We start from the raw sequence: 17,277 nt of genomic DNA, 5'->3' as shown, positions 1-17,277 counted from the left end.
ACAACTTCATAACAAAGAAACAGAAAATAGCCAATAATATAGGAATAGGTTATGAATTAATCAAAACTGATTAACTGAGTATCAACGACAAACGCGATTAAGATAAAAAATTATTATATTGTACTAAGTTAATATAGCATAATTGTATTAAGTCTAGCGTAGAGAAATAAGGTTATTTTACGCAGTAGAACTGGTAATAACAAACTATGCACATATTACTATCAAATTAATTAAGCGAACACTCTACAAAAATAAACCACTCGTAACACAACAATAAAACAGTGCTATTGATAAATTATAAAATTTAACAATAACACGAGCCACATGCTATTATATTAAAATAACACACTATGCACATATTAGTACTAAATTAATTAAGCGAACACTCTATAAAAATAAACCACTCGAAACACAACAATAAAATAGTGCTATTGATAAATTATAAAAATTAACAATAACACAATCCACATGTTATTATATTAAAGTAACACATAGTATATATACACATTATAATGATTACACAAACAATACTATTGTCATTTAAAAATTCTAACTGCGCTAAAATAAAGGAAAATAAGCGACGGACGAATAATTGTTTCAGTATTAAACAAATTAAGGACGCGTCACTACACTTTTACTAGAGACACTCACGAGCGGCCATCTTGGACTGTTATGATAGCTCTTACACGTGCGCATCGGCATACATGCAATAATTACGCACATTAAATAAATGCAAAATAATATTATTCCCACTGCAATTATACGTCAACTATTAAAATAAAGTCATAAATAATTAACGGATAAATAATAGATTTCACATTAATAAAATGTTACTATATACTACGAACATTCACAGGCGGCCATTTTGGATAATCAACACGTGCATATAGTAACCTTTATGCGTTACAAAATAAATCATATTTTAAATAAATGATTATAAAAATGAAAGATCGTAACAAAGAAAGAACAAATAATGATCAATACAACGTAACGCAAGAATACTGGAAATTGATAGAAACCAGCCGTGAGGAACAAACCATGAAATAATATATTAAGCTTACTATTATAAAAAAAAAAATGATATTTTATTGAAAGAAACAGGAAATAACGCATAAGAAGACTCGGCAAATACTAAGTTGCCACGCGCCTTGAACGATTCACTGGCAAAAGCAAAGAAGTTACCAGATACATCGCAGATGCAACTTCAGCAAGGACAAGTTGGCACGCGCCTGCCACGTTCCACTGGCATCAGTAAGGAAGTTCTGGGAAACATCGCAGACGCAACATTAGCAAAATACGAGCTACTACGATACCTACATTTTATCACGCACCTTGCATGTCCCTAATACTCAACGAAATACGAGAAATTAAGAAGACGAAACTTCAGCAGCATTTATGTGTCTCTAGGATACGAGAAATTAGGAATAGCGTAAATAAGATAATCAAGAAGACAAAACTTCAGTACAATCCGCGAAAGTAGACAGTTACAAAATTCCTAATTTGTCACGTAGCAATGCTGTGACTCCCATAGAGATGATCCATCACGTGACAATTAGGATATTATAAATAAGCGGGAATAACATAGAGTAGAAGAGTCCTTATTTAAAATTCAGACCATTCATCGCTTCTTGCTGAGGTGACTTTTATCTTTTCGATTCTTTCTTGTTTTTGTCATCTGATATGATCAAGGTGAAATGAACATCACTCTCTGTGTGCGACTTGTACGATTTCGCAAGCCTTGCCCAAAGACGGGCGATATTTGCCAACGATGGGAGGAGGATTGCGAAAATCGATAAGTGTTTTCGATAATTGAAAACACCGTTAACACAGGTTTAACACAGCGAATAATCAGTTAGATTTAACAATTTAGAAAATATAAGTCGTTCTTGGCAACTAGTGGAGTCGTAAGCGAAAAATGATTATTTTAATTGGCAACTGGGTTCACTGTGGATAATCAGTGTGGCTTCGTAGGCCTCGTCCAAGGATAAGCAATCTGCTAACGATGGGAAGAGGATAACGAAAACCATAGATGTTCTCTGCGTTGAAAACACCGTAATCACTGGTTGATACAGCGAAAAATTATAAACGAAATTAGATCGAAAGTTGATAAAGTTGTTTTATTACAGACAATTTATTAAATCTTGGCCAAGAACGCTTATTTCAATTTTGTAACTATATTCTCTCTGTGAACAATCCGTGTGGCCTCGTAGGCCTCGCCCAAGGATGAGCAATCTGCTAACGATGGGAGAAGGAAAACGAAAACCATAGATGTTTCCAGTGTTTGGAAAACACCGTAATCACAGATTGATACAGAGAATAATTATCGTAAATTCAAGACGTTCGGATAAAATCTATATGAATTGTGTACTTGATAGTTTTATCTATCAACAATAGCTGCCGACGGGTACTTTTGTTCGGAGACAATTTTTGTTCGACTGCAAGTTAAAAGAGAAGAGGATATACAATTTCAAATTTCCTACCTTAATTAGATGTGAAGTCGATCAGTGATGAGTACAGCTTGGTGATGAGTCGAATTTTGACAATTAACTTTGATTCCGCAGATGAAGTGACGATACGAATGTTTAATTCGAATGATGGTGAACGTTCGGAAATTTTTAAAACCAAACACTATCGATACTCAGGTTCGACGGACCGAGTCGCAACGCGAACACTTTGATTTTCGAATAGTTATTCGACGCTTGGATTTTTCGAACTTAATTAGCTTTACACAATTTTAACGGACAGAATGATAACGTGCACGGCTAGTACTAACTTTATACTCGATTTTGACTGAGAGTCGACGTAGACGTACCGACTTTCGGATGAACAAAGAACGCCGTTCTGGTTACTACCCGTTATTTGTATTTTCTTAATTGTCACGTGATAGATTATCGTAATATCTTTGCCTGACAAATTAGGAATATTATAACTGCTTACTTTCGTGGATTGTGCTGAAATTTCGTCTTCTTGGTTGTCTCATATTTTTGGGACACGTGGAGTCTGCTGAAGTATCGTCTTCTTGATTGTCTTATGTTTCGTTTGGTGTTAGTGACATGCGGTGTGCGTGATAAAATGTAGATACCGTAGTAGCTCATATTTTGTTGATGTTGCGTCTGAGGTCCTTCCCTACTGATGCCAGTGGAACGCGCGTGGCAGCTTGTCTTTGCTGAGGTTGCATTTGTGATGTGTCTAGTAATTTCTTTGCTGGTGTGAATGGAACGTACAAGGCACGTGGCAACTTAGTGTTTTGCCGAGTCTTTGCACGTGTGGGACGCTGTACTATCTTCCCCAAAAGACCATTAAAAATAACACGTCACTTCATAAGGGATGGTGTGAAGTGGCAATTCGTAACAGTTGTTAATTGTTTGGCGAGTTCGTTTTACTTGGCGAGTTTAATTTGCTTAGTGAGTTTTTAGGTTAGTTAGGTTAGGTCAGGGTGGTACTTGCCTGGACATACTCTCATGGTGTTTAGATAGGTTTCGTGAGATGTATCCGAATGCTCCGTGTGTGACTTCTGAGTTTATTTAATAACAGTGCTTTATATGCCTACGTGTATTTTGAACAGATGTTGTTTTATTAGAGTGATTTTATTTATATGTAATTTTTTTTATAAGGTGTATTTTATTTGTTATTTTCCTCCCTTGCATTGGAGCGTTGTGAGTAGTGTCGACTCTGGATGGTGGTTTGTGCTTCTTGATTGTTACTTTGGTAAATTATAGTTACGTAGATTTTGATTTTTATTTCCATTGCCTCCGCTGTTTAGTTTGATTTACTGTTGTAGGTTTCGGTGATTTTGGTATTAGCGTTGGATAATGGATTGGAGGCATCGTCGTCAGAGATTCCCACGCGGACTGTCCTAGTGTGTATCCTATTTGTTTTCTTGTATTTAATTTAATTTTTTCCTTTTTGGTTTATCTTTATTCGCTGCATATGGTGTTTCAGTGCAAGAAGAAGAAGAAGTGTTGTCAAGAATCCGTGAGTGGCCCCAGAAGACGCAGTCATCGTGTGTGAGCAGGAACGAAGAGTCGAGTTTACTGAGGGTGGCGTGTAACATTTGTGTTGTGTTTTCTTGTGTACAATATGTATTTATATATGTCGGGTTTACATTAGAATTAGGATTAGGGGCGTGAAACGAATCTTCGTTTGGGTTACACGTTGTCATCATGCAATAGAGAAGACATTGACTAGTGCAAATACGATTATTATAGAACCGGACAAGTAACCGTGGTAGTTAGGTACTCGAGAAACTAATGACAATGATCCTAAGTTCAATAACGAATCCGCGGCCGACGGGATGATAGATGAACGTACTCACAAAATTTAAGTCGGACGCGTAATATTCACTGGTCGTAAAGGGTTACTCCTTTCATCGATGAGATCGCGAGCGAGGATGCCTTTCCCGTCCCGATGATGCCACAGAGGAAAACTATAATGGGGTGTGTCTAAGGACACGAGATCATCGGATTCGTCGAGAAAAGCCTTCGTTCAGAAAGTAAGGGAAATTGGCGTTCCTGCTAATTGGTCAATCTCCATATCGGTTGTTAGAAAAGGATGCTAGCCGCCCTCGAGGGAAAGTTGCTAGTGGGAGACGCCGCTCGTTGAAAAATATGTCTCCCCTATCTTCCCGTAGTTGGGACAAAGACTGTTTGTCTGTTTGAAGGACTTTAGTTAACTAAACCTTAAGATTTATAACGGGCCCTCGGGCTAGCCGAACATGTACTGCGGAGACGCATCGACATCTGGCAATCATCTTACTCGAAGAATAGGGTCTGCACGTGGCGAGCCACGGGACAGAAACCGTTGGAATGTTTACTGTCGCGTGTCGCCACAAATATTTCTTTTAAGGAGAGCTATAGAATTACTTCATACCTCTGTCAGGCAAAGCGTTCATCCCGTGACCGCGGCTACGTTCGGCGACTGACTGTCGCCTCGAACCCAAGCTCATTATCACAATTCTCGAATAATTACAATCGGGTTGAATAACTACAATTGTTCAATTACAGCTATAGTAGACTCTAGGTTACAATGTTGCGGGATTATCCAAAATTCCAAAGCTCCGGTGTTCTTTCATCTCCGACATATATATATATATTATAATATATATATATTATATATATATTATATATATTATATATATTATATATATATTATATATATATATGTCGGATCACGATTCGAATTTTGGGCGCGCGACGACTCTTCATGTGGACTAGCCATCGTTTCACAAAGCCGAGATTTTATTTACACGTATATACAGGTCTATCACTAAGCTTAACAAATAATAAGTACAACTAATAATAAGTCTAACAAACACTAAGCCTAATGAATAATACGATCTACGAATAATTAAATTAAATAATACTATTAGCAATGTTTGAGTTCAAACGAATCCACGGTCACCGGGATAACTCCTTAGTAAGCGAAACTAACTTAGACGCAAATGCGATCGTCGAAAATGCTCGATGTATCACTCTCCAAGGCAATCGCAAGAATGCCAGCCTCGTGGAGATTTTTCTCCCTGTACGATTGCATTTTGTTTTCTATACCCGTTTGGAAGCATCGAGAAGGTTCCAAACGCCGTTGCTAGGCACATTCGTTGGAAGCATAGAGAAAGTTCCAAACGCCGTTGCTAGGCAGTTTCTGCCTGGAGTTTTGATTACTAATACAATGTATGTCCCATTGCATCGGCACCTCCGAGGCAACATCACACATGGCTCGGCCCGCTCTCGAGGCCGCATGCCGCCACAACCACATTTCTCGGAAAACACATACAACCACTCCAGACCTCCGTTAGATAAAACATCCATCCCGTGACCGTGGCTACGTTCAGCGACCGATTGTCACCTCGAACCCAATCTCGCTTATTACAAATCTTAAGCAATTACAACTATAATAAAATCTAGGCTAAGGTACTAGAGGATGTTCCCAAAATTTCCAAGGAAAGGCTTCGGCTTTCCTTTCATCTCCGACATATATATATATATTTAAGCAATTGTCATTTGTAATTGTTTGATATTTGTGAAAGCGAAAGTGGGTTCGAGGTGACAACTGGTCGCCGAACGTAGCCACGGTCACGGGATAAATGTTTTGCCTGACGAAGGTGTGGATCGGTTGTATTGTTCTCCCTAGAAATCACATAGAATTGTACTTTAGAGATGTCGACATAATGGGACACACGTTGTATTAGGAATCAATCTCCAGACAGAAACTGCCTAGCAACGGCGTTTGGATCTTTCTCGATGTTTCCAAAGAGTATACAACAAACTTTTGACAGAAATTGTCTAGCAACAACGATTGGAACCTTCTCGATGCCTCCAGCGAGCATATAACAAACAAATGCAGTCGTATAGCGAAAAAGATTTTCATCAGATATTCATTCGTGTGATCGCCTTGGAAAGTGATACATCGAGCAATTTACCGAGTGTCTCAGCAATCGTATTTTTGTGTTTAAAATTATTCTACGCATAGTAAAGAGTTATCCCGTTGACCGTGGATTCGTTTGAACCCCGGAACATTGTTAATAGCGTTAATTAAATTCATTATTCGTAAAACCTATCAATCGTTAGTCTCATTATTCGCTAAATTTATTATTCGTAAGACATATTATTCGTTCCTCTTATTGTTCGTTAAACTTATTATTCTTTAATCTAATTATTAGTTAAACTTATCGTTTGTTAATCTTATCATTTATTAAACTCATTATTCATAATATTTTGTAAAATCTTGTTTATTCGCGTAAATATATTCTCTGTTTCGTAAAACAATGGCTAATTCAAACGAAGAATCATTACGCACCTTAAATCCTAATGATAACCCGACATCAGAAGTGGGATCAAGCCTATGTGTCACCTTGGAACAACTCATGAAAATCGTGGACCGGATAACTCAGCCTAAGAAGCAAAGACCGAGACTACTCGATACAAGACAGAACAATTCCTTTCGCGTTGTGGTGGCAAAGAGACAGCCGCCTCGGCGTTAATAAGGATATTCAGAGAACGACCGTCGGAGACCGAATCCCCAGGAGCCTACGCCGACATCTTCGCCAGGAAATTCACCGACGGAACCCGAAGCCAAACGATGCAAGCTATCGGGCCACCAGGATGCATAGCGAACAGCAGAAGGATACACGACGCCAGGAAAAAAACCGACCAGCCACATCGTCCAAGATGGTTTGCTTCAAGTGTCGTGCGGAGGGTAGTATCGCACCTGATTGTCCGCTACTGCAGAACAGAAAACCCGGCCTCAAGAACGAACGTCGAGTCGACTCCTGCGTGATGGAGTCTCTACCTGGTAGTTTAAGTCATCTGGGTGAGTCGTTCCCATTTTATTTAGATTCCGGAGCCGAATGCTCATTAATCAAAGAATCTGTAGCCTCGAAATTTTCTGGCAAACGAACGACTGATGTAGTAGTAATGCGAGGCATAGGGAATACTTGTGTTAACAGTACATCTCAGATCTTGTCCACTGTATGTATTGTGGCGGATCGGTATCAATAGGACGCAGATAGGTCGAGGCATCAACGCGGCGCAACACCTCCCGGGCGATCCGCTGGTACCAACCGCCAACACTAGAGGGCTACGACGACAACGAGTCTGTCTAACTCGCTAGCGGTCGAATATACGAGCGATTGATACAAATACCGCACCTAGCGAGACTCCCTCTACGTCTAAGGCAGGGACTACCGGGCATAGCCTTACTGACGAGTCCACCGGTAGTCCCGGGACGAAACGCACAACTCTCTTTCCATCCGCCACATTGGTGACCACCGACAACGAACACGCACCTTTGGAGAAGGAGTCAGGAAAGGAGCCAACCACCGACGACGAACACGCCAAGCAGGTGACCGGATACGAGACGACGACCAAGGCAGGAAGTGATGGATGTAGCCATTGCAATAGTTCATGGGCATCACCTCCAGCAACACGTCAGAGAAAGAGACAACCATCTCGTCCCCACGACGATCAGCCTTCCATCATCGATGACGAGCCATTTCCTCTAACTTGTATCGCGCTATATAGCTTTGGGGTCACGCTGTAGCGCTAGGGGGAGGCTGTGTGGCGGATCGGTATCAATGGGACGCAGACAGGTCGAGGCATCAACGCGGCGCGACACCTCCCGGGCGATCCGCTGGTACCAACCGCCAACACTAGAGGGCTACGACGACAACGAGTCTGTCTAACTCGCTAGCGGTCGAATATACGAGCGATTGATACAAATACCGCACCTAGCGAGACTCCCTCTACGTCTAAGGCAGGGACTACCGGGCATAGCCTTACTGACGAGTCCACCGGTAGTCCCGGGACGAAACGCACAACTCTCTTTTCATCCGCCACAGTATTAACGGTTTTACATTGGAGATAACTTTTCATGCCCTTGCTGATAACTACTTAAAATACGATATCATGATTGGTCGTGAAATTTTGAGCCAAGGTTTTGACGTGAATGTTACACGAAACAGTGTCGATATTTGTAAGACAAAAATGGTTAACGCTTGTAGCAGAGTCGCGGAAGATGCGGTCAACATTAACGAGATCGACACTGATGTAGTTGGTAACGATAAAGATCGATTGATTTCTGTTTTCGAAAAATTCAAAGAGTCATTTATTACGGGTTTCCCGCGGACTCGTGTAAATACGGGCCAATTAGAAATTCGTTTAATTGATCCCGACGTCACCGTGCAACGAAGTCCTTATAGACTCAGCGAGGAGGAGCAAAGAATAGTCCGAAAGAGGATAGGCGAACTGATCCGAGCAAAAATCATAAAGCCGAGTAGTTCACCATTCGCAAGCCCTATGTTACTTGTAAAAAAGAAGGACGGCTCGGATAGATTATGTGTAGACTTCCGAGCGTTAAATAAAAACACCGTCGCGGATCGGTACCCCCTTCCCCTCATAGCTGACCAGATCGCGAGACTGAAAAGGGCGAAATACTTTATAAGCCTGGACATGGTCAGCGGATTCCACCAAATCCCTATCCACCCGAATTCGACTGAATATACCGCGTTCGTTACTCCCGATGGTCAATACGAATACATGACGATGCCGTTTGGATTGAAGAATGCACCATCTGTTTTTCAGAGGGCCATTCTCAATGCCTTAGGTGACCTTGCTTATTCATACGTTGTCGTTTATTTGGATGACGTCTTAATTATCGCCGATACGATAAATCAGGGGTTAGAAAGATTAAACACCGTCCTAGATACCCTCGTAAACGCCGGATTCTCTTTTAACTTTTCTAAATGCTCCTTCTTGAAGACGTCAGTACTTTATCTGGGTTATGTGATTCATAACGGAGAAGTCCGTCCAAACCCAGGTAAAGTACAAGCCTTGAGCTCCTTACCCGCACCGACGACCGTCACACAGCTCCGGCAATTCATTGGTCTAGCTTCTTACTTTCGAAAATTTGTTCCTAAATTCTCACAGGTAATGAAATCTTTGTATGCACTCACTTCCGGTAGCAAGAACATAAATTGGACGGATAAACACGAAAAAATCAGGCAAAAAGTAATTTCTATTCTGACCAATGAGCCGGTGCTAATGATATTTGACCCCAATTATCCAATAGAACTACATACGGATGCTAGTTCAGAAGGATTTGGGGCTATCTTAATACATAAGGTCGAAGGTAAAAATAGAGTAGTCGAGTATTACAGCAAGCGGACTAGCCCTGCGGAATCTAGATACCATTCCTATGAGTTAGAAACGCTGGCAGTTGTAAACGCCATCAAGCATTTCCGTCACTATCTGCACGGTCGGGAATTTCTTGTTGTCACTGATTGTAATTCTCTGAAGGCATCCAGTAACAAGGTACATTTAAATGACAGGGTTTACAGATGGTGGGCTTACCTACAAACTTTTACCTTTGACATTATGTATCGGGAAGGCAAACGAATGGCCCATGTAGATTTCTCTTCGAGAAACCCCGTAGATCTGGATCATCGTACGATCAACAAAATTGTAGAGAAAGAAATCAATCTATCCGAAATCTCCGACGATTGGTTGCTAGCAGAACAACGTCGCGACCCACAAATCTCTGAGATCGTCCGTAAATTGCAAAACGAAGAGCTCGCGGAAGACATTGCGAATACGTACGAATTACGGTCCGGTACACTCCATCGTAAAATACAGAGAAAAGGCAGAACTCTTTGCTTGCCCATTGTCCCAAGGGGTTTCAGGTGGTCCGTCATTAACCATGTGCATCAGTCCATTATGCACTTAGGTTGGGATAAAACGCTTGAGAAACTATACGAGTATTACTGGTTCGAAGGAATGGCGAAATATGTTCGCAAATTCGTTGAAAACTGTCATGCTTGTCGAGTTTCGAAGGCTAGTTCAGGTAAAGTACAAGCTGAACTACATCCCATACCTAAGACCAGCATACCCTGGGATACGGTACACATGGATATAATGGGCAAATTAAGCGGTAAGAGCGGTAACTTTTACAAAATTTGTATACCTGTATCATACCCGTAAATTAGATTCCTTTAACACCATTACAGCACTTAAGTCCGCTATATTTTTATTCGGCAATCCCTGCCGAATTATTCTTCTGCAATAATGTACCTGTTTCTTTTTAATGATAAATCCACTTACGTACTGATAATTTATCGTCATCAGTGAAATATGAAAGTGATTTCTTGACGTCTCGTATTGTAAACGTGTTTGTTTGCGCTACTGTTTCCATCTTATATTTCTTTTCTTCGTGTCTTTTTTTATACTATTTTTTCCTCATACTCTCTCTCTCTGATTCAGATTCTTTTTCTTCCGATTCCTCTATTTCCTTCTCCATGTGTCGTCTGTCTTCCTCGTACCTTTGCTTTCTTTCTACTGGTGCTTAAGGGGGGGCGGGTGAGGTATTAAATTTTTGTTTTGCATTTTCTTTTATTTTTTTAATTGAATGCATAATATCTTAAGAATATTGTGTCAAAATTTCCAGTCGATTGGAGCAAAATTGACACATGTCGGATTTTATTACCTACCCGACCCGAGCGCCCTATTGTTACCTGGCAGACGTCTTTCTCTCTATATAATACCTGTAGTATCGTGGACGAAAGGCCTAAGAAATATCGGGCGAACTATGAACAACGTCGCGAGAGCCGAGGCGCCGTCGGGCCCATCAATGTGTCATCGGTCTTTTCAAGTGCATAGTTTCGTGGAAAAGACCTACGTGACCCTGTCCACGAGCGTCTGCAGAACACGTGTGCGGTGGGCCTAGGAAAAAGACAACAGAATGCGACAACGGCCAGAGTGTGAGTCGAGAAACAGAGTGCGAGTCGAAGAGCCGAGTGCGAGTTGAGCGGAGACGGAGGTTGCGAGTGGCGTTGCCGAGAGAGTGTGGATTGCGCTGTTTTCTGTACGTTTGGCGTGAATAGTTCAGGTTGAACAACAATCGTCTTTTTCTGTCTGATTAACATCTCTATTGTCCACTCTTTGTAAACATATTATATCACGATATTACATACCTAATTTTACCCCCCAGATCTATTTATAGAAATTTCGACTTAAGTACAAACCTCCTTATACCTGTACTGTATATTTTGCCAGTGTACAGTATAAAATTTACTGTAGGAGTATTCTATCGAGCAGACGTACAGGTGCGTCTTGGCTCCGTTTTCATTAAGTTTTGTGTTAAATTATATTACTTATTACTTGTATAAATTATATTAAATATTACTAAAATGCCTAAAAAAAATTAGAAGATCTGATAGACATACAACTGATTCGAGATTATATCGACCTAGAAAAATTGTACCTCCGCATAAACGTAAAAACGAAGGCATTTCAACAAGTAGCGCGTCAGCTAAAAAAATAAAAGTGACCGTTGAAGATCAAGTTACGAAGGATCTTGAAGACCATTATAGGTGAAGTGTGTGAAATGTGATGGAAAAGTAAATTTTCATTCGACTAAGAAAGAAGGCCTTGGATTTAACATCAAAGTGTCGTGCGAATGCTGTAAACAGATTACAAATGTTCCGTCTAGTGCAAGAATAAACTCTGGTACTTTCGATGTTAATTATCGGTTTGTTTTCGTGATGAGGATATTAGGCCTTGGATTAGTTGGCTGTGAAAAGTTCTGCGGCTTGATGGATTTGTCTAGTAGGTTTTTATCAAAACCGACGTACAATGATTACGTGAAAGAAATGTGCTCGACTGTAAGAGAAGTAGCGAATCGATTTTTTTAATCTGCTATAAAAGAAGAAAAAGCAGCAACAGCCGAAGAGCTATCATGGATGATAGCAACATCCTTTATGGACCTGGCATTGATGATTCAGTGTGAGGTAAGCCGATAAAATTCGCTTATGAACGTTTTATACCAGACTTTTTAGTGTTCAAAACTTTAAAGCGTTTTCCCCACAACTCACGTTTTCAAAGTCGGCGCCCCTCATAACTTTATAACTACTGCACCGATCCTTTCGAAATTTTGAACACTATTTCTGTACATAATTTACGAGATAACGTTGGAGAGGTTTTCAAATTTGTTAATTATTTGTATTTTACAATAACAAAATAGCCGCAAATTTTCGCACAAAATCGCGTTTTTCCCTTCAAAGTGTTCCAAAAAAGTGAAAAATTGAAATTTCGAAAAACCCTCCTAGCGTTACTTGGGCGAAACTGTTACCTAACGAATGAACTTTAACTTTTTGATTTCAGATGATCCAGCACCAAGTTATGAGGGGCACGGCAATTATACTTTTTTCCGAGACACGTCCGAATAATTGCTGTCATTGCCGTATTTTTTAATATTTCTCCGTGAAAATTTTACGGGAAAATCTAACGGGAACGAGTGCATTCAGTGCGGCCAGGGCGTTGGCAGTCACACCCGATCTGGACTTCATTGTCAGCACCTTACAGATGCTTGACACCTTTGACGCGGTTATATTCAATTCTTACATCAATGATTTAGAAATTAATAATCTGTTTAATCTGAATGCTTCCTGCATTATTGGTATCAGATACAAAAAAACATATACAGCACTTTTGACTTTTTATAGGAAATAAATATTGATTATTTGTCATATATCACGGTTACAAGACTTGATACCTATGATAACCTGAATAGTGATAGTGTTTAAATTGATAGTGTATTCAAGGAACTACTCTTGATGTTTAACGAACAACAATTTATTAACAAACATAACATATAACATAACAATTAACATGTGATCAACAAATAATCTCCATCCTGGAATTAACTATCGCTGTGGTATAAGGAAGATAGGGTTTATTCCGCTACCAACCTTCCGAGATTTCGGTAAAATTGGTTTGTTTTTTTGTAACATTTTTTATCCTACGATGATCCAATTCTACGGGGTTCCGCGAAAAGAAGTCTACGTGGGCCATTTTTTTGCCTTCTCGAAACATAATGTCAAAGGTAAAAGTTTGTAGGTAAGCCCACCACCTGTGAACCTTTTCAATTAAATATACTCTACTAATGCTTTCCTTCAGGGAACTACAATCAGTGACGACAAGAAATTGTCGTCCACGTAGATAGTGCCGAAAATGTTTGACGGCGTTTACAACCGCCAACGTCTCTAATTCATACGAGGAATACATAGATTCCTCAGGGCTAGTTCTTTTACTGCAATATTCTATCACTCTATTTGTACCTTTAACTTTGTGCATCAAAATGGCCCCATATCCCTTCGAACTAGCGTCAGTATGTAGTTCGATCGGGTATTTGGGATCGAATGTTATTAACGCCGACGCGCCAGTCAGGACGGAAATTACTTTTTGCCATATTTTTTCATGCTTTTCCGTCCAAGTTATGTTTTTATTATTCGAAATAAGGTCATACAGGGGTTTCATTATCCGTTTATATTTAGGGATGAAATCTTGAAAGTAAGAGACTAAAACTATGAACTGCTTCAGCTGTGCGACGGTCGTTGGCGCGGGTAAAAAATTCAAGGCTTGTGTTTTACCCAGGCTGGGACGAACTTCTCCGTTACCAATTACATATCCGCAATAGTGTAACGACGTCTTTAGAAAAGAGCATTTAAAAAAACTAAAAGAAAATCCGGCTTTTACGAGGATACTTAATACGGTGTCCAATCTTTCTAAAGCTTGATCTATCGAGTCGGCAATGATTAAGACTTCATCAAAGTAAACAACAACGTATGAATAAGCGAGGTCGCCTAAGGCATTGAGGATGGCCCTCTGAAAAACGGACGATGCATTTTTCAATCCAAACGGCATCATCATGTACTCATATTGTCCGTCGAGCGTAACGAACGCTGTATACTGCATCGAATTAGGATGAATGGGAATTTGGTGAGACCCTCCGGCCATATCTAGGGTAATAAAGTATCTCGCCTTCTGCAGCCTCGCGATCTGATCCGCTTCAAGAGGGAGATGGTACTGATCCGCGACCGTATTTCTATTTAGTTCTCGAAAATCTACACACAATCTATCTGAGCCGTCCACTTTCGTCACGAATAACATAGGGCTCGCGAATGGTGAACTACTAGGCCTTATAATTTTAGCTTCAATTAGTTCGTTTATCCTTTCACGCACAATTCTCCACCCTTCCTCGCTAAGATTATAAGGGTTTCTTTGGACGGTAATGTTAGAATCTATTAAACTTATTTCTAACTCCTCCGTACTTATGCGAATACGCGAGGACCTCGCAATGGACGAATCTTTCAATTTTTTGAGAATAGAAATTAATCGATCTTTATCATTACCGATTACATCTGTGTCGACCTCGTTAATATCGATCTCGTCGTCCGCGGTTTTGCTACAGTCATTAATTGTCTTTGACTTATAAATAACGAGGCTGTTTCGCGTAATATTTACGTCAACACCTTGACTTAAAATTTCACGACCAATGATGATATCGTATCTTAAGTAGGTATCAAGAAGTACATGAAAAGTTATCTCTAATTCAAAACCGTTAATACATACAGTGGACAATATCTGAGATGTACTTTCAACACAAGTATTTCCTATTCCTCGCATTGCTACTATATTAGTAGCTTTTTTGCCAGATAATTTCGGGGCTACAGACTCTTTAATTAATGAGCATTCGGCTCTACAATCGAAATGGAATGAGAACGACTCACTCAGGTAACTTAATTTACCAGTAGGAAACTCCACCATTCAGGTGTCGGCTCGATGTTCGTTATTGGAATCATAGTTTTTTTCCCCCAGTAACGGACAATTAAGCGAGATATGATCTACCCTACGACACTTGAAGCACAACATCCTGGCCGATGTAGCTGGTTCGCTTCTTTCTAGACGCCGCCATTTCCATTTCCATTTCTCGGTCTTTACTCTCCCACAGTAAAAGCACTTATTCCGCGAGTCAGGTAGCCTGCATCGTTTGGCTTCGGGACCAATTGATGTATTATTTAGACATTCGTCCTCGGTCTCGATATCCTTTTCAAGTGCTATTTGTTCAATGGGCTGATCTTGTGCGCTCACTTGACAATGAATCTTAGCGTTGAGTAATTCTTCTTTAGATAAATTTTCACACTTCGCCTGCACGTGGGAGCGGAGAGGAGCGATGTAAGCTGCCATGTTTTCGTCCTTCTGTGGTTTTTCTCTGGATATTGTCATTAGCGCCTAGGTTGCTGTTTCTTTACCACCAAAACGCGTAGTAAAAAGTTCCATAAACGTCGGCCAGGTAAGCTCTTCGCCATTCACTATCTGCGTAAACCAATGCGCTGCAGAACCTTTTAGAGCATTTTTTAAAGCAGAAATTAGCGCGCTGTCTTGTAGAGGGTTGTCCTTCATAAGCTGATTAGCAGCTGCGCACCATGCGGCTGGATCAGCGCCCGCGATTTCGGGGTCAAAATGTGGTAGCATTAGATTTATAGATTTCGCACTCTGTATCCACGCCAGCGTGTGAATAAAATCGCACACCATAATCATATGCTCTTGCAATGTTATAACCGGCACTGGTCCCTCTTCTGATGTCGGGTTGGCGTTGGGATTAGAGCTATGGGCGCTTGATGAATCTCCACTGGAACTAGCCATCGTTGTGTTACAATGAAGATAGAGTTTATTAACACAAGTATGGACACAACCGATTTGACAACTAACTGCTAAGTTAGACAGTCTAAGTTGGACTATATGTTAAGACGTGAAATATTCACGGATCGCAAAGACGTCACTTAACTCGTTGATGAGAGCGTACGAGAGAGAGTGTCCCTCCGTCACGGTGACCCTGAAAAGGAAAACTACGATGGGGTGTGTCCAAGGGCACGAAATCGTCGGATTGGTGGAGAAAAATCGTCGTTCGGAAAGTGAGGGAAGTTGTCATTGCTGCTAATTGGTCAATTTCCATTGTGGTGGTTAGAGGAGGGTGCTAGCCGCTCTTGAGTGAAAGTTGCTAGTGGGAAGCGTCGTTTGTGAGAAAAATAGATTTTCCCTACCTTTCCGTAGTCAGAACAAAGACTATTTGTTTGTTTGAAAGACCTTCTGTCAAGTGCCGTTACAACTATTTCTTCTTAATTCTTACTTTCTCTTTAAGGAGAGCCTATTTACCCTATACCGTTATTAGACTTTATTAGCCTATACCTTTGTTAGACAAAGCGTTCATCCCTTCGGTGACTGGTTGTCGCCTCGACTCTGGGCTCATTATCATTAATCTCGAACAAACACAACCGGATTGTATGACGCGAAAAAAGAAGTCGAAAATATAGAATGAAAATTTTTTTTTAATCTTTTTTTTTTTTTAATTTTTCCATCGAGACAACGATTTACAGAGATCCGTTATAACGAGACGTGATAAAGTGCACGCGAATAAGAGATGAGTAAGGCAGATTAGATTAAGTTAGGATGAGTAATTTCGCCTAAAACATCGAACGGAAGATCTGTTAAATATAATATATGTCGGAGATGAAAGAACACCGGAGCCTTTGGAATTTTGGATAACCCCGCAACATTGTAACCTAGAGTCTACTATAGCTGTAATTGAACAATTGTAGTTATTCAACCCGATTGTAATTATTCGAGAATTGTGATAATGAGCTTGGGCTCGAGGCGACAGTCAGTCGCCGAACGTAGCCGCGGTCACGGGATGAACGCTTTGCCTGACAGAGGTATGAAGTAATTCTATAGCTCTCCTTAAAAGAAATATTTGTGGCGACACGCGACAGTAAACATTCCAACGGTTTCTGTCCCGTGGCTCGCCACGTGCAGACCCTATTCTTCGAGTAAGATGATTGCCAGATGTCGATGCGTCTCCGCAGTACATGTTCGGCTAGCCCGAGGGCCCGTTATAAATCTTAAGGTTTAGTTAACTAAAGTCCTTCAAACAGACAAACAGTCTTTGTCC

The 17,277-nt window shown here is 40.5% G+C and overlaps 2 protein-coding genes and 2 long non-coding RNA genes across 17 annotated transcripts in view; 3 read left to right on the top strand and 1 right to left on the bottom strand.

Annotated features, from left to right (window-relative positions):
* LOC126866705 (uncharacterized) overlaps positions 1-5,045 on the bottom strand; it is a 184,263-nt gene extending 179,218 nt beyond the window's left edge. The window contains exon 1 of the mRNA XM_050620607.1: positions 4,870-5,045. The gene's annotated coding sequence lies outside the window, so the exon portion shown is untranslated. The remainder of the gene's footprint in view (positions 1-4,869) is intronic.
* LOC126866713 (uncharacterized) overlaps positions 1-17,277 on the top strand; it is a 497,548-nt gene that overhangs the window by 372,616 nt on the left and 107,655 nt on the right. The window lies entirely within an intron of this gene.
* On the top strand, positions 3,435-7,805 carry LOC126866929 (uncharacterized). Its single transcript, XR_007690091.1, has 2 exons — positions 3,435-4,040; positions 6,825-7,805. It is a non-coding gene; the product is annotated as an uncharacterized LOC126866929 (long non-coding RNA).
* On the top strand, positions 11,705-13,017 carry LOC126866909 (uncharacterized). The gene is made up of 2 exons (XR_007690081.1): positions 11,705-12,277; positions 12,651-13,017. It is a non-coding gene; the product is annotated as an uncharacterized LOC126866909 (long non-coding RNA).

The sequence above is a fragment of the Bombus huntii genome, chromosome 1 (genome assembly GCF_024542735.1).
Source record: "Bombus huntii isolate Logan2020A chromosome 1, iyBomHunt1.1, whole genome shotgun sequence".
Lineage (NCBI taxonomy): Eukaryota > Metazoa > Arthropoda > Insecta > Hymenoptera > Apidae > Bombus > Bombus huntii.
Note: the sequence above shows the minus strand (reverse complement) of the source record. Positions and strands in the feature narration are given on the sequence as shown.